General features: G+C 37.7%; 1 protein-coding gene and 1 non-coding gene across 2 annotated transcripts in view; both read left to right on the top strand.

Moving 5' to 3' along the window:
* FAM241A (family with sequence similarity 241 member A) overlaps positions 1-22922 on the top strand; it is a 68422-nt gene that overhangs the window by 39107 nt on the left and 6393 nt on the right. The gene's annotated exons all lie outside the window — the stretch shown is intronic.
* LOC119530741 lies at positions 19285-19401 on the top strand. Its single transcript, XR_005216123.1, has one exon. It is a non-coding gene; the product is annotated as a U5 spliceosomal RNA (small nuclear RNA).

Here is a 22922-nt window from a genome sequence, read left to right on the forward strand (position 1 = left end):
ACTGACTTCCAGAGTGGCTGAACCATTATAAAGTACCACCAACAATGAATAAGAGTTCCAATTTCTCCACATCCCCTCCAGCATTTGTAGTTTCCTGTTTGTTTAATGGCAGCCATTCTAAATGGTGTGAGATGGTATCTCATTGTGGTCTTAATTTGCATCTCTCTAATAGGTAGTGAAGCTGAACATTTTTTCATGTGTTTCTTGGCCATTTGTATTTCCTCTTCAGAGAACTGTCTTTTCATATCTTTTGCCCATTTTATATTTAGCCTGTCTGTACTATCGTCACTGAGTCGTAGGATTTCTTTATATATGCAAGATATCAGTCTTTTGTCAGATACATGGTTTCCAAAAATTTTTTCCCATTGAGTTGGCTGCCTCTTTACCTTTTTTGACAAATTCCTTTGAAGTACAGAAACTTCTAAGCTTGAGGAGTTCCCATTTATCTATTTTTTCTTTTGTTGCTTGTGCTTTGGGTGTAAAGTCTAGGAAGTGGCCGTCTGTCTAATACAAGGTCTTGAAGATGTTTTCCTACATTATCTTCTAGGAGTTTTATGGTGCTTTCTTTTATATTGAGATCTTTGGTCCATTTTGAGTTACTTTTTGTGTAGGGTGTGAGGTAGGGGTTCTCTTTCATTCTTTTGGATATGGATATCCAACTCTCCCAGCCCCATTTGTTGAAAAGACCTTTATGACCCAGTTCAGTGACTTTGGGGGCCTTATGAAAGATCAGTCAGCCATAGATCTGGGGGTCTATCTCCGAATTCTCAATTCGATTCCATTGATCTATATGTCTATCTTTGTGCCAGTACCATGCTGTTTTGACAACTGTGGCTTTATAATAAGCTTCAAAGTCAGGGAGTGTAAGTCCTCCCACTTGGTTTTTCTTTTTTAGAGTGTCTTTAGCAATTCGAGGCATCTTCCCTTTCCAAATAAATTTGATAACTAGCTTTTCCAAGTCTGCAAAGTAGGTTGATGGAATTTTGATTGGGATTGCATTGAATCTGTAGATGAGTTTGGGTAGAATTGACATCTTAATGACATTTAGCCTTCCTGTCCATGAACATGGAATATTTTTCCATCTTTTAAGGTCCCCTTCTATTTCTTTTAATAGAGTTATGTAGTTTTCTTTGCATAGGTCTTTTACATCTTTGATTAAGTTTATTCCTAGGTACTTGATTTTTTTAGTTGCTACTGAAAATGGTATCTTTTTCTTGAGTGTCTCTTCAGTTTGTTCATTTCTAGCATGTAGAAACATTACTGACTTATGTGCATTAATCTTGTATCCTGCTACTTTGCTAAATTTGTTTATTAGCTCTAGTAGCTGTATCATCGATTTCTCGGGGTTTTCCGGATATAAGATCATATCATCTGCAAACAATGACAGTTTTACTTCTTCTTTTCCAATTTGGATGCCTTTTATTTCTTTGTCTTGCTGGATTGCCCTAGCTAGCACTTCCAGCACAATGTTGAATAACAGTGGTGATAGCGGGCATCATTGTCTTGTTCCTGATCTTAGAGGGAAGGCTTTCAGCCTCTCACCATTGAGTACTATGCTGGCTGTGGGTTTTTCATATATGCTCTTTATCATATTGAGGAAGTTTCCTTCAATCCCTACCTTTTGAAGTGTTTTTATCAAAAAGGGATGTTGGATTTTGTGGAATGCTTTTCAGCATCTATTGAGATGATCATTTGATTTTTCCCTTTTGATTTGTTAAGGTGTTGTAATAATTGATTGATTTTCTTATGTTGAACCATCCTTGCATGCCTGGAATGAACCCCACTTGGTCATGGTGTATGATTTTTTTAATGTGTCTTTGGATTCGATTTGCAAGTATTTTGTTGAGGATTTTTGCATCTATATTCATTAGGGAGATTGGCTGGTAGTTTTCCTTTTTTGTAGCATCTTTGCCTGGTTTTGGTGTTAGCTTGATGTTAGCTTCATAAAATGAGTTAGGTAGTGTTCCATTTTCTTCAATGTTTTGAAAGAGTTTAAGTAAGATTGGTGTCAATTCTTTTTGAAAGTTTGGTAGAATTCTTCTGTGAAGCCATCTGGCCCTGGGCATTTATTTGTGGGAAGCTTTTTGATGACTGATTGGATCTCTTTGCTTGTGATTGGTTGGTTGAGGTCTTCTATTTCTTCTCTGGTCAGTCTATGTTGTCTATTTCCTCTACATTATCCAGTTTGTTGCCATACAGTTGTTCATAGTACCCTCTTATAATTTTTTTAATTTCCTCGGGATCTGCAGTAATGTCTCCTTTCTCATTCATTATTTTGTTTGTATGGGTCTTCTCTCTTTTTGATTTTGTCAGTCTAGCTAGGGGCTTGTCAATCTTGTTGATCTTCTCAAAGAACCAACTTTTGGTGTTATTTATCCTCTCTATTGTTTATTTGTTCTCTATGTCATTTATTTCGGCTTTAATCCTTGTTATTTCTTTTCTTCTACTTGGTTTAGGATTGGTTTGCTGTTCATTTTCTAGCTTTTTCAGTTGATTCATTAGTTCTTTGATTTTGGCTCTTTCTTCCTTTTTAATATATGCGTTTAGTGCTATAAATTTCCCCCTCAGTACCTCTTTTGCTGCATCCCATAGGTTTTGGTATGTTGTGTTCTCATTTTCATTCGTCTCTATATATTTAGCAATTTCTGGTGCTATTTCTTCTTTAACCCACTTATTGTTTAGGAGTGTGTTGTTTAACCTCCAGGTATTTGTGAATTTTCTAAGTCTCTGATGGTTATTGACTTCTAATTGTATTCCATTGTGGTCAGAGAATGTGCTTTGAATAATTTCAATCTTTTTAAATTTATTGAGCCTTGTTTTATGTCCCAGCTTATGATCTATTCTGGAGAAAGTCCCATGAGCACTAAAGAAGTATGTGTATCCTGGTGATTTGGGATGTAATGTTCTATATATGTTTGTTAAATCCAGTTCATTTATCAGATTGTTTAGGTTTTCAATTTCCTTATTGGTCTTCTGTCTGGTTGATTATCTATAGGAGGGAGTGATGTGTTGAAGTCCCCCACAATTACTGTGGAAACATCAATTGCTTCCTTTAGTTTTGCCAGTGTTTCTCTCATGTATTTTGTGGCACCTTGATTGGGTGCATAAACATTTATGATTGTTATTTCTTCTTGTTGAATTGCCCCTTTTATTAGTATGTAGTGACCTTCTTTGTCTCTCAAAACATCCCTGCATTTAAAGTCTATTTTATCTGAGATTAATATTGCTACACCTGCTTTCTTTTGGCTGTAGCTTGCATGAAATATTTTTTTCCATCCTTTCACTTTCAATTTCTTTGTGTCCCTGTGTCTAAGATGAGTCTCTTGTAGGCAGCATATTGATGGTTCATTTTTTTTCATCCATTCTGCAAATCTATACCTTTTAATTGGTGAGTTTAATCCATTTACATTCAACGTTATAACTGTGAAGGCATTTCTTGAATCAGCCATCTTATCCTTTGGTTTATGTTTGTCGTATGTATTTTTCCCTCTCTGTATTAATATCCTTTAATGTACCCATACCGAATCTCTTTAGTACTGAACCTTTCTCCATGTCTCTCTCTCCTCTCTTTGTTTCTCTGTCTGGAGAGCTCCCTTTAGTATCTCCAGTAGGGCAGGTCTCTTGTTAGCAAATTCTCTCAGCATTTGTTTGTCTGTGAAAAATTTAAGCTGTCCCTCAAATTTGAAGGAGAGCTTTGCTGGATAAAGTATTCTTGGTTGGAAATTTTTCTCACTCAGAATTTTAAATATATCATGCCACTGCCTTCTTGCCTCCATGGTGGCTGCTGAGTAGTCACTACTTAGTCTTATGCTGTTTCCTTTGTATGTGGTGAATTGCTTTTCTCTTGCTGCTTTCAGAACTTGCTCCTTCTCTTCCGTGTTTGACAGTGTGATCAGAATTATGTCTTGGAGTGGGTTTATTTGGATTTATTCTATTTGGAGTTCGCTGGGCATTTATGGTTTGTGTCTTTATGGTGTTTAGAAGATTTGGGAAGTTTTCCCCAACAATTTCTTTGAATACTCTTCCTAGACCTTTACCCTTTTCTTCTCCTTCTGGAACACCAATGAGTCTTATATTTGGACGTTTTATATTATCTATCATATCCCTGAGGTCCATTTCGATTTTTTTGATTTTTTTCCCCATTCTTTCTTTTGTGCTTTCATTTTCCTTTCTGCCATCTTCCAGGTCACTGTTTCGTTGTTCAACTTCCTCTAGTCTTGTACTATGAGTATCCAGAATCTGTTTAATTTTGTCAACAGTTTCTTTAATTTCCATAAGATCATCTATTTTTTTATTTAGTCTTGCAGTATCTTCTTTATGCTCTTCTAGGGTCTTCTTGATGTCCTTTATATCCTGTTCCATGCTCTTCTTGATGTCCTTTATATCCTGTGCCATGGTCTCATCGTTCATCTTTAGTTCTTTAATTAGTTGCTCTAAATACTGTAGTTCTTGATCTTTTGATTTGGGTGCTTGGGCTTGGGTTATCCATATCGTCTGGTTTTTTCATATGCTTTAAAATTTTCTGTTGTTTTTGGCCTCTTGGCATTTGCTTAACTTGGTAGGGTTCTTTTAGGATTTGTAGATCAATGGAAATCCTTATCTCTAATTTGTCAGGTCTACAGCTTCATGGAGTACACTTTCTGTGACTAACCAGCAGGTGGCGTCCACGAGCCACCTGTTCCCCTCAAGCCAGTTCTCCCCCGCTTTGCCTCTGTGGTGAGTGGGGGAGTAAGTCTTGTGGGGTCCAGTTGGTGTACCAAGCTTGCGTGTGTAGTTGGTGTTGCCCGCCCTGTATAAGGGGCGTGTGTCTGGGCGGTCAGGGAGGGGGGGCGGCTCTAACAATCAAATCTCCTTGGTGTTCCTGGAGTTTTAAAGCTGCTGCAATAGTCTAATCCTTCATTTCAGTCCTGCCACAGTTTGTCTCTGTCACTGACCCACGAGTCCTTGGTATTGGCGTGTGGCCCCTGAGACTTGTGAGTGGGTCCCTCTTGCAGGCCTTGCACCCCCTGGTCCTCTGTTGAGGAATGACTGTGCTATGTCACAGGTGAGTGCCATCCCCCCAGGGCAGTTCTGGGCTGCCGGTCTGTGTAGGGAGGCTCCCAGTCTGCTGAAATGATGTCTGAACGGGGCTTGTTAATTCCCACTGCTCCACCTTCCCAAGTCTGGGACAACCAGCTGAGGGTGCAGGAAAGGCTAATGTCCATGCCCAATTTTGTGGTGTACGCGTGTTATTGTAAGCACTTCCGTCACATTAGGTTGTCTGTGGCAGCTCTGGGCTATGGGGCCAGTGACGGGCAGGAGTGTTTCCTGTCCATCAGGATGATGGCTGTGAGAGGACGCCCCTCTTTTCTTGGGAAGTTGTGGTGTTTAGTGAATTTTCTCAGCCACTGGATTATTGCCTTTTGTCTCAGAGCTCTCAGGTCTGCTCTTGTCTTGACCTGCCCAAATTGCAAGTCTTTGAGGCTTCCTGTATTGGGCTTCTTAGAGTAATTGTTTTAGAAAATGAAAGAAAATGAAAGAAAGATAAAAAAAAAAAAAAAAGAAAAAAAAAAGAGCCCTCCTGGCAGATCTAATGCATTATTGAAATGCTAAGAGACAAAGCAATTAGGGCTATTAAGGAAAGATCCAGGGGGCAGAGAGATCAGTTTTTCTTCGGGTTTTGCAAATGAGCCTCAGGGCCTGAGCTCTGCCCTTCCCCTTTCTGTGTTCACCAGAACTCCAAAAAGCATCCGCTTTTATTTTTTAGTTTGTCTTGCTGTTTTTTGCTATGCCTGTCTCCTCTCTGCTGGGCTTGCTGCTGTCAGATTCTCTGGTGTCTGGTCTCAGTCTATCTATGGTTGGAATTTGGATCAGTAGAATGAGTTTCCGATAAGAGCTGCCACTGCAGTTCTCCATTCTCCTTCCTGGTGCTGACAGCCCCTCCTCCCACAGGACTGAGCCTGGCAGGGAGTGGCATGGGTCCCCTGGCCGCAAAAACTTACAGATTTCGCTGATCTCAGCAGTTCCATGTTTTCATGAGTGTTGTATAAAGTATGCCCAAAGTCAGATTGCTCTGTGGTGTCCAGTCCATGCAGTTCCTGGCTTTCTACCTACTTCCCTGGAGGAGTAACTAAAACATACACCTCACCAATCCACCATCTTGCCCCAAGAGTATGTTCTTTTAATCCTCTCTTGTGGGGGCAGACCTATTGTGGGTGGAACCTTTTGATTAGATTGTTTCCATGGAGATGTGATGCCACCCCTCCAAGAGAGGTCATGGAGAGAGAGAGCTCAGAGAAGCTAAGAGAGACATTTTGGAGAGAAGCCAAGATATGTAATCCAGAGTTTGCCCCTGGGAGAAGCTAAGAGAGAAGACAGGAGCCCAGAGATGTTTTGGAGAAAGCCATGGAAACCAGAAGCTAAACCCAGGAAAGGCCCAGCAGACTCTGACCATGTGTCTTCCCATGTAACAAAGGAACCCCAGATGCCATCAGCCTTTCTTCAGAGAAGACATCATCTAGTTGATGGCTTGATTGAGACATTTTCATGGCCTTACAACTGTAAGTTTGTGAACTAATAAACCGCCATTGTAAAAGCCAGTCCATTTTTGGTATATTGCATTTCAGCAGCTTTAGCAAACTGGAACAGCATTCCATTCCAGTTTCACCTGGTGAAATAGGGTCAATATCTTCAGAAGGAGGGCTCCTTCCTAGGGGAGGCAGTTATACTTTAATCAAGCACAGCAGGGTTAATCTCTTCAGATGGAAGGGAGACTGGTGATTCCTCAGGGAAGACTGTAGGTTGGGTGGCTGATTCCTCAGGGCTTACAGTTACAGGTTTATCTAACAAAGAAGACTCAGCAGAATCTAGGGTTTCAGTGTCCCAACTGTCAGCATTATCAGTCCATATGTTGTCCCTATTCCAATTTTCAGGATACCATTCCTTCCCAATCAGTGTCCTCATTTTAATAGCAGACATCCTGCAAGATTGGGAGTTCAATTTATCTTGTAATTTAGCCACTCACAAAATGAGACTCTGGGTCTGGTTTCAGAAATCGCAAGTCTACAGCTACAAGTATTAAGAGTTTCCTTCAGGGCATACATAGAAACTTTGACATCTTCCATGTGGTACTTCAGCTGGGATTTTGAAGCTCTGAGTGCATTCTTTTCTTTAACAACTGTATCCAGTGTGGTTAAGAACAGCCAGCCAATGTCATTATACTGTTTAACTCCACAAAACTGTTCAAGTTTAAAATACACTGTCACCCAGAGCTCTGCCTCCTATAAGCATTTGAATAGTAGTATGCTCTGGTGATACTTTGCATATCTTTATTTCCAATCCATTCCATGGACTATCAGTGCCCTCTTGATCATTGGAAGTAGAGTCATTCGTGCCTTTTAATCTAATCAGACTAGACAACCAATTCCAAAATCTCCAGCGCCAACTCAGAAGTCCCATCCTTGTGCTTCTGTTTTTCTGTAACCACTCCCAATACCAACCATTAGTCAGGGTTCTCCAGAGAAACAGAACTGACAGGAGATAGATATGTGTGTGTGTGTGTGTGTGTGTGTGTCATACATATGTATGTATATATGTAAATATTAAGAGATTTTATTATAGGGATTGATTCATGTGACCATGGGGATTAGCAAGTCCAAAATCTGTAGGGCAGGCCACAAATTGCGAAATCAGTGGTGACACTGAATTCCCCAGGAGGAGCTGCAAGTCAGGATCTCCTATGAAGGTGATGATGAATTCTCAAGAAGTTGGCTGTTTGCAGTAGAGATAGAAATTCTTTTTTCTTACTGCTGAAATCATCACTTCCCCCTTTCAGGCCTTCAGTTGATTGGACAAGACTTCTCTCATTGCTAAAGCAATCTCCTCTTGATTTTAGATATAATCAGCCATAGATGCAATCAACTGACTAATGATTTATATTCACAAAATATACTCAGAGAAATAATCAGGCCAGTGCTTGTTGGACCGAGCAACTGGACACCATAACCTAGCCCAGTTGATACATAAAATTAGCCATCACAGGCAGGTTTTCTTGCAGCCCATTATAAAAGACTGTGGTTCCCTACGTTTAGAGTTCCACAGCTGTGACACAAACCACTACACACAGCATCCACCTGGGCCATTCTGTGTCATCTTCATGGGTCTTAATCTGTAAGGGGAACCAATGTAAACCTGAAACTCATGCTGCTTGCTGTGGCAATAGGAATGAAGTCCTTTGTCTCTGACCCAGGAGTCTTGCTTCTTCCAGCGTCCATGGGATCCTAACAGGCTATTTTGTTAATTTCTAAGTAGGATAAAAATTTCAGTCTCTTTACAGTTCTTGATGAAGATGACAAAATGGATATAATCAGTCAGTTGTTTCAAACAGTTTGGTTATGAAGGGGAAGAAAGACAAGGCAGAGCTACTACAGAATGTGATGTGAAAAGTGTTTTGTTAAGGGGGTTAGGATTTAAGCATGTTTAAATATTGATGAGAAGGATCCAGTTGAGAGGAAGAAATTGAATATATGAGAGAGAACAGATAACAGAGAAAGGATAGTGTGTAAGATATGAAGGGATGGTATCCTGAGCTTAGAGATAGAGCAATTGGGCATAGAAGGGAGAACTGTTCCTCATCTCTTCATTTGTAACAAAAGCAAATGTGGGGAAGATGGACGGAGATGTAGGTAGTTGGTCCATTTAATAACACAAAGTAAAGGAAGTTCTTTTCTGAGCACTTTCCTCTGAATAGGAGGTCAGATTTTTTTGTTGGAGGGAAGGGACACTAAGAGGAGCAGGAGGCAGTTAGAGGTTTGCAAAAACAAACAAAAAGGTTTGAAAGTATTTGTAGACATCAGGAGAAAACAGTTGAGCAGAGAGGTAGGAATGTAGGATATTTGAAGAACTGTTTGGGGTTAATGATCATAAACTCTAGTGCTACCAGTATTCCATATGGTGTGACTTTCTCTAGCACCACAGGTGTTCAGGTGCAGAAATAGTAAATAGGTTCCTCCAAGGTTAGGGTTTTGCCAGATGAGACAAAGGAGTTTAAGATTTTATTGAAATTCTGGACCATAGAACTCAAGCTGAATGAGGGAAGTGAAGAAAAAAGAGGGCAAATGGATTGAGAGAAATTGGAGGTGGTTGGACTGCAGTCCATTCAGTGAAGTGAGGAAGAGTCAATGGGAGTAATTGAACAAACAAGTTGGAAGGAAAAGAGGTTGCAGGAAGAAGATCTACAAATTGTTTATTCATTCATTTACTCTATAAACATGAATTCAAGGACTACTAAGTGCTATCCAAAATTATCACCCTTTTGTCTTGGTATACATCTTGAGATTTATACTATAATAAATTTACCTTCCTAGTTATGATTTCCATGAGCTTGCACTTTTAAGTTTTGCACTGATTTGATAGCTAAGAAGGCCAACTGAAAGTGACAAGGAGAAATCAGCATCTCATTTTTTACTCTGTATTCTTTTGGGTTGTTTGAATATTTACAATAACCATTTATCCGTTATTTTTATGTAGTTTTTAAAAACGACTTTTAGAAAGTTACACCTAAAAATTTCTACTTAGATAATTCCCATTAATTATTTTTTATATTATTAATACATTCTTCATGCTAATTATTGTTTGTAAGAATAAAACTAAATTAATGAGGAAGTAGTTGAGCACTGTAGTTAAGAATACAGACTTTGGAATTAACTAACAATAGTTATTGTAATAAATGAAGATTAAATGGCATAGTGAATGTAAAGTGCTTAAATAATGCCTAGTATGTAGTGAATATTCATTTAATGGTAACTGTTCTTATTATTTTCATTATCATTATCTTCACCACCACCACCACCATCTATTGTCAGGACTCTTGTTTCCAAGTGACAAAAATTCAACTTTCCTAGATTTTACAAAATAGGAATTTATTGGCTCATGTTATTAAAAAATCCAGGGGTAGATGCACTTCAGACATAGCTGGGTCCAAGTATTCAAACTATGTTAATGGAACTCTGTATCTCCCCATTTAGGCTTTACTTTATGTTGGCTTCATTCTTACCAAGCTTTCTCCTCATGGTGATAGGAAGCCCTATATCTTCCAGCGAACTAACCCCAGTGAAAAAAAAGTTTCTCTTTTTCAACCATTGTAGCCAGAGTCTTGGGTAACGTTTCCATAGAACTGTCTTGGATTACATGCTTATTGCCTAACTAATCATCGTGTCCAAGGAAATGAGATGTTCTTATTGACAGACCTGGAGCTAAGGAATGAGTACATCGTCACCCAGAACCCATGGACTAAAAGTGGGTGGGGAATGTTTTCCCCAACGTTAAATCAAGGTGCTACTAGCGGAAGAAGGTGGGATAAACACCAGGCAGGCAAAAACAGCAGCTTGCCAATACTGTACATCGAACAACAGGTCTTAATAATACACCAGAGAAAACAGTTGAAAATGAATCTTAAATTGTTATTCACTCAGCTACAAAGAATTTAGCTTGTGCTTTTCTAAAAATGAATAAACAGAAGTTCTACCATACTAATATGCACAGATTGTTCCATAGGTAAAGATGTTCCATAGAAAACATCCCACCTCAATTTTTGTACAATTAAATTGTCAAAACACTTGAAGAAAAATACAACTGAATTTAATTACCTTGAGAAAGATGACCACAAAGGTATTAATTACCAGGCAGCATGGTGCAATAGAAGAGAATTGAAGTAAAAAATCACATCATAAATTCTACCAAAAATAATAGTAATAATAGTAGTTAACATATATTGAGTGCATAGTATGTGTGTCTAAAAAGCCTTTTAAATCTGTTATCTCATTTTATTATCACAACAACTCTATGAGGTACAGGTATTATCATGTCCCTTTTATAGATGGGGAAATCAAGTTTCAGTGCTTAAGTAATTTGCTATAGATCACACAACTAACACATAAAAGAGCAGAATTTAATCTATATGTTTCGTAAGCCTGTATTTTTTGAGACTGTGTGACTTGACCTCTTTATCCTTGTTTCTCAATAAAGAGACAATTCAATTGTCTTTAAGGATCCATATCTCTTAAAAAACCTGTGATTAAAGGTTCACCTTTACTTTCTCATCCATTAATTTGGGGTTTCTTGTAAGCAGGATTTTCAATCAGTTAGAACCACGTCTTTATTTTTATGTATATTTTTAATCACGGACAATAAAAGGATATCACTATTTTGGTGAAAACACTTTTCAGTGAGCATGTTGTAGTCAGTAGTATCTGTAATCATGAAAGGAAAGGTACATTTGATTAATGTTTGTCCATTGGGGCCTCACATTGAAAGAATAAAATTTGGCAGAGACACAAAGTGATTAAAATTAGAACAAGGAAAAAAGTGCCATCTGCATTTCTATACTAGCATTCTGTTTATGTGTGAGATGTTATGTGTTTTTTGCCTTATTGAAACTCTGCCAAGCATATCTCTTCATTCTTGCATAGAGTCTTTTTTTCACATTTGAATCTGAATTCTAATCACTACTGAAAGGGCTATGAAAATGTACTAAATTTTTGCAAGTAACTTTACCTTATTTAAAATTTTGTATGAGATAAAAATGTGAGCAATTTTTCTGCTTAATAAACTCACTTTTAAGTATTCTGTAAACTGTGAGACAAGATGTAAAATAAAAAACTCTTGTTCATTTTGCTATCTTAAATATACTTATTCTGTATAAAATGAAAATGTGCTTCCATAGCTTTTCTTTTTATAGAGATCATTGTGCCCAAGGAAATTAAATATTCTAATTGACCAAACTTGGAACACAGTTTTTTCTGAAAACTGAGGAGCATGAGACAGATGTTAGCACTTAATAATGTAGTAATAATTGGAGGGAGTATAGTATGGAGACTGATGGTGTGAGCTCTGTAGTAAGAATATCTGGGTTCACAGCACAGTTCTTTCAGTTACCAAAGTATAAGTCATTGGCCAGACATTTAACTTCCCTGATCTGTTGACGGGAAAAATAATAGTGCCTCCCTCACAGATTGTTGGAAAGATCAAGCAGGGTAATGCATGTGTTATGAGTTGAATTATGTCCCCTACAATGGTATGTTGAAGTCCTAATCTCCAGTACCTCAGAATGTAGCCATATTTGGAATGGGGTTGTTCCAGAAGGAATTAGGTATATTAAAATGAGGTCATACTGGAGTAAGGTGGGCCCTTAATTCAATATGACTGGTATCTTAGAGGAAATTTGGAGACAGACACAGAGGAAAGATGACCATGTAACAAAGGAGGCAGAGATTGAGTAATGCCATAGTCCAGGGAACACAAAAGATTGCTGGCCACTGCCAGAAACCAGGAGAGAACATGGAACAGATTCTTCCCTACAAATTAAAGAGGGAGCATGGCTGTGCAGACACTTGAACTTCTAGCCTCCAGAACTGAGGCAACAAATTTCTGTTGTGTTAAGCCACCCAGCTTGTGGTACTTTGTTAAAGCAACTCTGGGAAACTAAGACAGCATGTAAAGCACAGTAGGCACGCAGCCTTTTTTTCTATATCTTTAATAATACTACCACTACTACCATGACTTTGAAAATTACAAACATCTGAGAATCAGGAACCTAAGAGCTCATCTGTTCATATTAGTCTCTGCTCTTAAAATACAGTGGTTTAGACAATTATTAAAATGTACTTCCATCAGTTGTAACAAATGTACCCAGTACAAGATGTTAACAATAGGGTGGTATATGGGAACCTGTATTTTATGCATGGTTTTTCTGTAAATCCACAAACTCTCTAACAACAACAACAACAACAACTATATATATAGTTGTTATATATATTCACAATCATTTAGGAATTGACCAGAACATGTAAATTTTAGCTAGCAGCTACCACATTCTGTGATCTGGAATTTATTTCGAAATATATAAAAAAATTCACAATGGAAGAATAAAATGAATATTGTTGTTACATTTTAAGTTTATTTTGTTTTTGTCTGATATGTTATTATTGTAGAATATTTCTACTGTTCATTCAACAGATATTTATTATGTACCTACAATGGGCTAGGCACAATGTAGTATGCTAAGTACTGATCTTAAAATCTATAAAACATGGTTCTTGCCCTTAATGGTTTTAATGTGTTCAAAGCTAATAGATATATAAATCATTTTGTAATAAAATGATGCCATACACAGAACAGTGGCTCCGAAAGATTTCCACATCCTAATCCCCAGTACCTGTGAATATGTTATCTACATGGCAAAAGGGACTTTCAGGTGTGACCTGAGACCTTGAGATAGGGAGACTATCCTGGGTTATCCAGGTGTGTCCAGCCTAGTCACATGGGTCCTTAAAAGCAGAGAACCTTTTCCTGCTATCATCAAAGTGAAACATGACTACAGAAGAATGGTCAGAGAGATGCAACATTACTGGCTTTGATGTAGGAGGAAGGGAGCCAGGAGCCAAGGAGTGTGGGCAGCCTCTAGAAGCTGGAAAAGAAAAGGAAATAGATTCTCTCCTAGAACTTCCAGAAAGAAATGCAGCTCTACTGGCACTTTGATTTTAGCCCACTGAGACCCATGTCCTACTTCTAACCTACAGAACTGTAAAATAATAAATTTGTATTGTTTTAAGCCACTAGCTTTGAAGTAATTTCTTATGGCAGCATTATGCAATAAATTCTCTTTAATACAGAGTATATGTAGAGAAATGGTAGAAGATGAGGATCTCTTTCCAAAGTTGTCCCAGTAGAGCTAGGAAGAACTTTCCCAAAAAGGAAGTCATTGCTCTAAAGGGGATCACGTTCTTCTTCCAAACCAGCTTCTAGTAAATGAAATGGAATTACTCTTGGACCTGTCATCCCTTGAGCTTCAGGTGAGATCAGCCTCACCTGAGGAATGTGGGCTGAATTAAGATTCTAATAGGAGAGAGACAAGGAATGGATACTACGTCTACAACAGAAATAACACTAATACTTTAAAAATCTATATATTGTTTTAAGATTACTATAGTAATACTACAGAAATTAAAGACCATCTTTTGTTTGGCAAGATATAAGCAAGGTTGGGAAATCTAGCAAGATACTGCTCTGATGCTTGCCAGAAAGACACATGATAAATTCTTTCCATTTATTCAATAAATAAGTATTGATTCCCTGCCATGTGCTGCTCTTCTAAGGACATAGCCCCTGCTATATACTCATCAGAGAATCTCAGTAGTCAGCAAAAATAAATATTGTCAGATATTTTCCTTACCTTCAGAGAACTTACAGTACAGAGAGAAAGACTAATTAAATAATCACATGCACACACAAATTAGAATGCATTGAAAGTGTTATATGGTGCCATGAGACTGAGCTGAGGCTTGAGCTGAGAATGCATGAAAAGTAGGCATTAACTAAGCAAAGAGGGAGGAAAGAGTGTTCTAGGCAGAGAAAACAGCATGTACAAATCCCTGTGACAGGAGACAGCATGGCCTATTCAAGAAGCTCGTGGAAGACCTGGGAGGCTGAAGCAAAGTGGCTGCTGCCAACACGTAAAGATTTTGACTTTGATCCTAAAAGCAGGGTGGAAGTGGCATGACTAGCTTTGCAGTTTGAAAGGATCACTGCAGCTGCAGTATCGTAAACAGCTTATAAGAGAGCTAAGGGATGCATGCAAGATGAGTGTTAGAAAGCCATTGGAATAGTCAAGGTAAAAGATATTAGTACCTTGTTTTAGGATTAGTAGATGGAATAGAGTGTATATATATTAAGAAAATATTTAGGAGGGAAAATAAGAGGATATGGTTGGGGCTGGATATGGGAGGTACAGAAGAAGGAGGGTACAAGTTTCTGGCCCTTGGATCTATATGGATGGCCGTGCCATTCACTGAGCTAGGGAACATTGCTAGAACACCACTTCGTTACAAATCATTTCGGCAGTTTAAATTTTTGTATATAAGAATTTCTAAATGTTATTGAATTGTATGCTCTTTTGATATCTGCATGAAAACAGATTAGAGAAAGCAAAATGTTATTTGTTGTGGTGGTTTTGTGGCATTACACACATTTCATTCTGTGTAACCACATCCACCACTCAAGTCATATTTCCTTCTTGATACAACTTTCCTAATTCCAATATATTATAATAGAGTAATTCTACTTAACTATCCCAACCTGTCAAATTTCTAAACTTAAAAAAATTCCTAAAAATGCACCAGTTGAAGAAAAGGAGTCGTCAAACTCATCAACGAAAACCATGCAGCTTAGTTTTTCTCAACTACCCACAGTGGTGTCCTGGTGCTGGCTCTACTGGACTGCAAGGGTCATTGTTAAATTTTTAGGAACTCTGCCATCTGATTGTTAACAGCTTGAAATTGACCATGAGGGAGTACTTACACTACAGAAATTGGAAAGACTACAGCATTGGCAAATGCAGCACCTCAGGGTTTCCCCACCCCTCAACAAAGCCTATTTTTAAACATTTACCAGCATACCACTGTTTGTACCCTTTAGAATTGTGGTATTGGGGAGTGTGGTGGCTTGGAGTTATGTACCACAGAAAAACATGTTCTTAATTTTAATCCACTCCTGTGGCTGTGAACCCATAGAAAATAGGTCCTGTTGATGAGGTTACTTCAGTTAAGGTATGGCCCAAATGAATCAGGATGGGTCTTATTTCTGTTGTTGGAGGCCTTAAAGAGAAGTCCACAGAGAGGTCACAGGGAGTAGCCAGCAGCTGGTAGTCAACGGAACGTGGAAGAGAAAGGAGAGAAAACCACCCTGTGCATTGCCATGTGACAGAAAAACCAAGGAACCCCAAAGAGGACCTGGAAGCCAGAAAATACCAACCCCTGGAGGGAGCAAGCCTTCTACCCTCTGAAACCATTCACCTATAAATTTCTGTTGCTAAACCAACGCGTTGTCTGGTATTTGTTTTATCAGCTAAGAAGCTAAAGCAGGGGAGATACTGAAAATAGTGTAAAGAGATTGACCATAATCTCACTGATGAAAGAATACCTGCCCATTTACCTTTCCATGTCCTTAAATGTCTTTTTCTTTAGAATTGTTTGAACTCCCTATCCTATTCATTCCTAGATATCTTTGAGTGTTTCCACAGAATTTCATTTGTGGAGATATTTAACCTATATTGTAAACCAGTTTTAGGCATTCTTTTAGTGACTATTTTACTTTTTTCCCTCTTGTTTAGATTGCCCAGATTAAGAAGAGCTGCAGTAAATGTGGCAAAATCTTGATAATATTGTAATCGGGTTTATAAGTTTATAGGGGTTCATTGTACTATTTTCTCTAATTTTGTGTATGCTTGAAATTTTTCCTAATTAAAGAAGGAGAAGCAGGCTGCCACAGCCTCTGCTTGCCCCGACTTTTCCTTAGTGGTCTTCCCCTTCCAACCTCAATCCTGTCTGCAGAATCTGAGAGATGTGATCCCTGCTGTCGCCTTACCTGGCTTTCAGGAGTTAACAATTCCTTATTTCAATTTAAGAGTTGCAACACATACTTCTTCCCCTGAGAAACCCACAAAGACTTTGTAAACAATTAATTTTACTAAGTATTTAAAGTAAGTCTTCAGAGAAGACTGTATCAGCTTAGTCTACTTTCTTTGTACTAAAACCACAGAAATACTGGGGAAAAGTCACAAAAAATCTTCAGTAACATCAACAAAAAAAAACCAAAGTACAGTGAGTGCATAAATTAAAATAAAATGGCAACAGTATAAAAAATTGAAAAGAAAAAGAATGAAATTCTTAAAAAGAAGAGGCCAGAAATGATACCAACAATGCTAAATACTGGAGAAGGATAAGGGACCAGAGAAATTACAAACTAAATCAAGAAGTCTTCAAGTTCTACCCTAAAGTAAAGAAAGGCTTAATATCAGGCAAGAACAAGCTAAGGTTTTTTTTTTTAATGCGGTGTATTAGCATGTTAACACATAAATGTATTGGAAGTTGAGAAATATAGACCCCATCACAGCACATCAGTGAAGAAAAAAAAATAATTGAGAAATCAAATGTAAAAAAGAGAAAGATTAACAAATAAATTATAATTTAAGAGAAAATGGTCAGTATTGAAAAGGGACCATATAAATCCACTTTGTGGGTTAGGAAGCTTGAAGCTCAGGAAAGTGAAATAATTTGGCCAAGGTCACTCAGCTAATTCTAGGTGTCGCAGTCCAGAGAACTCCTAAGATATCTCTACAGCATTCTGTTTGTTTTTCCCATTCTATTTTTATAAACAGAAATGAAAATGTAAAAGTAACTAAAAAAATTATACTTGTATGACTATAGCTCAAAAATAATTCTGGCTTAAACATACAATATTGGCTTAACAATATGACATTATCAAGTTTCACTTTTCCAATATTCATCAGTCTGCCATGGTGCTCCATACTCAACATAAATTTCTATTAAGTGGAAAAAAGACCACTTTTTAAAGTCATATTGAGAATCATTTTCTTTGATTATTTCAAACAAAAGCTAGAATGTTTCCCTCTCTCTTCCCTTAAACATTTATTTCAAACCTTATATGTAGAATAGAATATAAAGCTTTATATAGCCCTCATTTTTAAAAAGAAAAAATTGTTTTTAGTGTGTTTTTGTTCTTTGTCGAGGACTGAAATGATCAAGCTTTGGTTTCTACTAAAGGAATCTATGTTTGATTCATGTGTTTGAATAGTGCTCTAAAACTACCTAAATTCATTGACTCTTTTTATGTCTAGTAATTTTTCTGATTATCCCTTGTTAAGCTAATTAATTTTACTTTCCTGTGGTCTAGACCACATACTTCATGGTATTTAATACATAGTTGTTATGTGAAACCCTTTACTTAAAGGCTTTTTTTTAATGTATAAGTAATTCTCCATCCTGTACCTACTGTGAGGAAGTAGATGTGCAGTAAATAGTTACTGATTTGCATCATGCCTCCTAAAAAAATTAGATTTAATAAATTATAATTACAATTATGTCGCCTATGTGACATAGTTCTTTTTGTGACTGTATTAATCAGGGAGGAGAGAGAACTTATGACAATTATTTTAACAAAGATAATTTAAAGAATTTTAAAGATATTGAAGAATAGAAAAGGCAGAAAAAGAAGACTAATGCAATGATTTTCAAAGGATGGTCACCAGACCAGCATCATTAGCATTACCTGGGAACTTGCTAGACATGCAAATTCTGACTCCAAACCCTACCCCAAGGTTACTGAACCAGTGATCCAGGTGGTGGGGCCTAGAAATCTGTTTTAACAAGCCCTCAAATTATTCTAATGTTTGCTAAAGTTTGAAAACCACTGCACTAGTCTGCCCCTCAGACTGAATGATTTAAATAGTCTTATTCTCAAATTTACAGATTCTTCTGCAAGCTCCAATCTGCTGTTGAACCCCTCTAGGAAAGTTTAAATTTCTGTAACTATGGGCTTCAACTCTGGTTCTTTTTCATCCTTTCTATCTTTCCTGATAGTCTCCTTGTATGTATCTACTATTTTCCTGATGTGTTTTAGTTCTTTGTTCATATTTTCCTCTAGCTCTTTAAGCATATTTAGGATCTTTTTTTTTTTTTTTTTATTAACTAAAGTCCATACTTCATTCATGTTTTCTTCTTTTTTCCCTAATGCCCTTTGTATGTTTCAGTATTCCATTCAGGATACCACATTACATAGTATGCTCATTTTTTAAAATGTCCTTGCTGCAAGTTCCAAGTCTGATCCTCCTCATAGGTGATTTTTAATGCTTTATACTTCTCCTTTGCCTGAGCCATCACTTTCTTTTGTTGAAACCTGGACACTTTGATATTTTAATATATTGTCACTGGAATTCAGACTCTGAGGTATCTGTTGCTTAGGCTTGTAACCAGCTAGCATTATGAGAGAACTTTCCTTGAATGCCAGGAGCTAACAACAACAAAGGTGAGGCCTTTTTTTAATCGAAAAGAAATTTTTACTTCTAAAAACAAAGTCATGCTTTTTCTGGTTGGATCAGACAAGTCAATATCCCTGTATATCTGGCCTCCGCTCTGTCCCCTGGTGGCAGCCTCAGGTCTAGCATGAAAAGGAATATATTTAAGGTATTTCTGGAACCCTGAGGTTGGTGACGGCAGCTTCATCTGCATTCCCACGATGCATTGTACACAGGACAGTTACTACTTTAAAACTGCTAGATTCTCCTTTTTCTTTCAACCTTTAGTGCCCCCCCCCCCACACACACACAATGAGATGTCATTTATAAAATTGTCTGGAATAAAAGCAGAGGTCACTAACTTTTGGATACATAGTGACCATTGGTGTTCTTGGAGTTTCAGTTACCTGAGGTCCTTGTGTCACAGGTACAAGGATATACTCTGGTTTTTCTTCAAATTGAATAAATCTTTCACTTTTTACTAAAGATGTCTGTGAAGAGGAAACACTTTTGAGTTTGTACTCAAGTTTTTGAGACCTTGTGTTTGCAGGGTTAATGAAAGAGTTAAAAATTAACTTTGTTTCTTTAGTTGACTCCCTTTATGCTAGAGTCCTAACCCTGTCAGCTGTGCCATACATCCCACTCTTTCTTTTTTTACCTATTTCCTGGAAAAGAAAGTAGTTCAGGGCCTAGCTAGTTTGTTGAATAAATAATGAGTGTCTCCCTATTTCTCCAAGGGGCTCTTTTCTCTGTGGTAGTGAGGAAGGTGGTCCATGGCTGCCTACTAGGTTTTCTTTAGAAAACTATTGCATTAAGAGAGCAGTTTGGATTGTGCACCTTGTTCTCAGAGTGGTATTTTTTGTCCCATCTGCTACTGACCCCAATGGAGGAAGGGGGCTGACCAACGGCCTCATTGTGGAGGGGCACCTGGTAGGCCAGCACAACCCAAAGCCTTACCTCCTAGTACCACAGAGTTACAAGAAATTAAAGTACATTCACAGAGATGGCCAGATACATAGAAAGTCTTTGAATTTGTTATGGACAAAATGTTCACACATTGAAGACCACCAAGCATGAATTTAAACTGACTCCTGTGCCTTGCAGGACCTGGCAGTTACCCAATAGAGGTTTGCTACATATGGAATATCGGGTTAACCTGTTTTTGTCCATGCCTTAGATAAAAGTTGTTGTTGTTTATTTTTTTAAATGTTCAGGCTTGAGCCTATCTGTTAACAAACATTTTTCAACCCACGTTTTCAACATACCTGGGCACTTCGTTCAAGTGAATGCCAAGTACAACCCAGACACCTTTCTGGGGCTCTGGCTCTAAGTATTGCACTTGTATATGTTTTGACTGCTTAAAAAAACAAACAAACAAAAGCACTTTTTTTTTAATTTAAGTTATAATGAGCTGCTTTTTATAAGGTATTTATATTTATAATTTTTTTTTCCTGGTGATGTAGTTTATCCTTAAAATCAGAACTGGACCATTTGTTTAAAATAGGAATTTTGGAAGAGACATTTGATGGTGATTATAATGGGATATAAAAATAAAGATGAAGTGAATTTTCAGACCAATCTGTTGGCTAGGGTCAACTACACGCAGAAGAGCATATAACAGAAATACTTAGTGCCAGAAACTGTAACAGTCACTGGAAGACAAAGTCTAATGATAAGTGTCATTTGGTTTCTTCTATGGAGATAAAACTTCCCGGTTAATGAGTAGTATCAGTTGTTTGATATTATTATTGATGCAACTTTGAAACATTTCCTTCTCCTCATTTGTGCTTCTAGATCAGGTTAAATGGGATACCCTGAGATAACAGGCAAGCTGTTAAAAACTGTGAGTCACCCAAGGTGTAAATCTCCCTGGCAACATGGGATATGGCTCCCAGGGATGAGTCTGGACCCATCATCATGGGATTGGGAACATCTTCTTGACCAAAAGAGGAGTGCGAAATGAAACGAAATAAAGCTGCTGAGAGATTTCAGATGGCGTCTAGAGGTCACTCTGGTAGCATTCTTGCGCACTGTATAGATAACACTTTTTAGGTTTTAATGTATTGGAATAGCTAGAAGTAAATACCTGAAACTACCAAGTTCCAACTCTGTAGCCTTAACTCTTGAAGATGATTGTATAACAATGTAGATTACAAGGGGTGACAGTGTGATTGTGAAAACCTTGTGGATCGCACTCCCTTTATGCAGTGTATGGATGGATGAGTAGATAAATGGGGACAGGAACTGAATGGGAGATGGGGTGGGATGGGGGGGATGATTTGGGTGTTCTTTTTTATTTTTATTTTTTATTCTGATTCTGATTCTTTCTGGTGTAAGGAAAATGTTCAGAGGTAAATTGTGGTGATGAATGTGCTGCTATGTGATGGTGCTGTGAGTGGTTGGTTGTACACCATGGATGATTGTATGGTGTGTGAGTGTATCTCAATAAAACTGAATTAAAAAAACAACAACTGTGAGTCAGCATTTTCTCTGTTCAAAGTAACGTAAGAACTAAACTCAGGGCTGAGACTAATATAAGACTGCAAATGTCAGGTATATCTGTGATTTCAAATTTTTGTGTGGGTTAAGACAGCAAGTTATTGTTCTAAATTTGAACTTTAGCAATAAACTTACACCATAAGACAGCCATGTGCAATTTACAAACCTTAACTGGATCCTAAATTTAGAAACAAAAAGAAAAAAAGAAAACAGGAGGTATATTTCTGGAACAATTGGGATAATTTGAATATGTTCTCTTTCAGATGCATTTATTAAATTAACAAATTAGTTTTCTTGTCGCTGCTCTAACAAATTACAGCAAACTTAGTGGCTTAAAATAGCACAGATTTATCCTCTTACAGTTCTGGAGGTCAGAAGTCTCAAATAAAGGTGTGGGCAGGGCTGTGTTCCTTTTGGAGGCTTCAGGGGAGAAGGTTTCCTTGCCCTTTTCAGCTTCTAGATGCTGCCTGCATTCCCTGGCCCCTGGTTCCCTTCTTGCATTGCTACAAGCTCTTGATTCCATAGTCACTTCTACCAATACTATGGTCCTCCTGCCTGTTTCTTATGAGGACCATTGTGATCATATTCAGCGCACCCCAATAATCCAGGATAATCCCCCATCTCAAGATCCTTAATTTAATCATATCTGCAAAGACCCTCTTATCATGTAAGCTATCATATTTATAGGTTCCAGGGGTTAGGATGCAGACATCTTCCAGGGTCATTATTCAGAGTACCACAATAATAATATTGTAATTATGTAGAATGTCTTTGTTCTTAGTAGAAACATAATGTGAATTATTTAGTGGTAAAAATGTCATATACGAAACCTTCAAATAGCTCAGCAAACATACAGAAAGAGATAAAGCAAATGTGTCAAAGAGCATATAGCTACATAGGTATTCATTGTACTATTCTTCCAACTTTTCTGTAACTTTGAACTTTTCAAAATAAAAAGTTGGGTGAAAAATATATTAAATTCCATATTATATCTGGTTTAGATCTTTTCATTCTATTAAGATTTCATTTTTAAAAGTTCCACTGTTTTTATGAAACTGTAATCACTTTAGACTGGTGGTCCCCCGATTTTTGGAATTTTCAACTAATAAAATTTCAAGGAAAAAAAAAACAAAACATGCACTAAAGTATCACAGAGATAGCAAAACCAGGAAACAGTCATCACTTTTAGGCATAGGGCAGCAAAGAAGTGGAATTACTAAAACTGAAAAGCTTGGGAATAGGCCCCCTGGAGCTAAAACTCCAGCTTCCAGAGAATGGGGCACTACTTGCCTGGTACTGGTGTCTCTGAACTCAGAGAAGAGGCCCCACAGACTTGAGAACCAGACATTTGAAGAGGAGGCAACTGCGGGTTTAAGCTGGGGTCTCAAGGAGGCACAGTGTGATTGGTTCTGCTGGTGTTGGAAAAAAAACTCCAACACTCAGCTGCTGCTACTAGAAGGAATTTCTGCTGCCAGAGTGAAGAACTGTTGCTAGGATGAGATTGGCAGAATCAAGAAACACAGGAAGCAAACCAGAAGAAGTAAATCTCTTCCTTCTCCAGCCTTTCAGTGTCTCT

The sequence above is a fragment of the Choloepus didactylus genome, chromosome 3, assembly GCF_015220235.1.
Source record: "Choloepus didactylus isolate mChoDid1 chromosome 3, mChoDid1.pri, whole genome shotgun sequence".
NCBI classification, from domain to species: domain Eukaryota; kingdom Metazoa; phylum Chordata; class Mammalia; order Pilosa; family Megalonychidae; genus Choloepus; species Choloepus didactylus.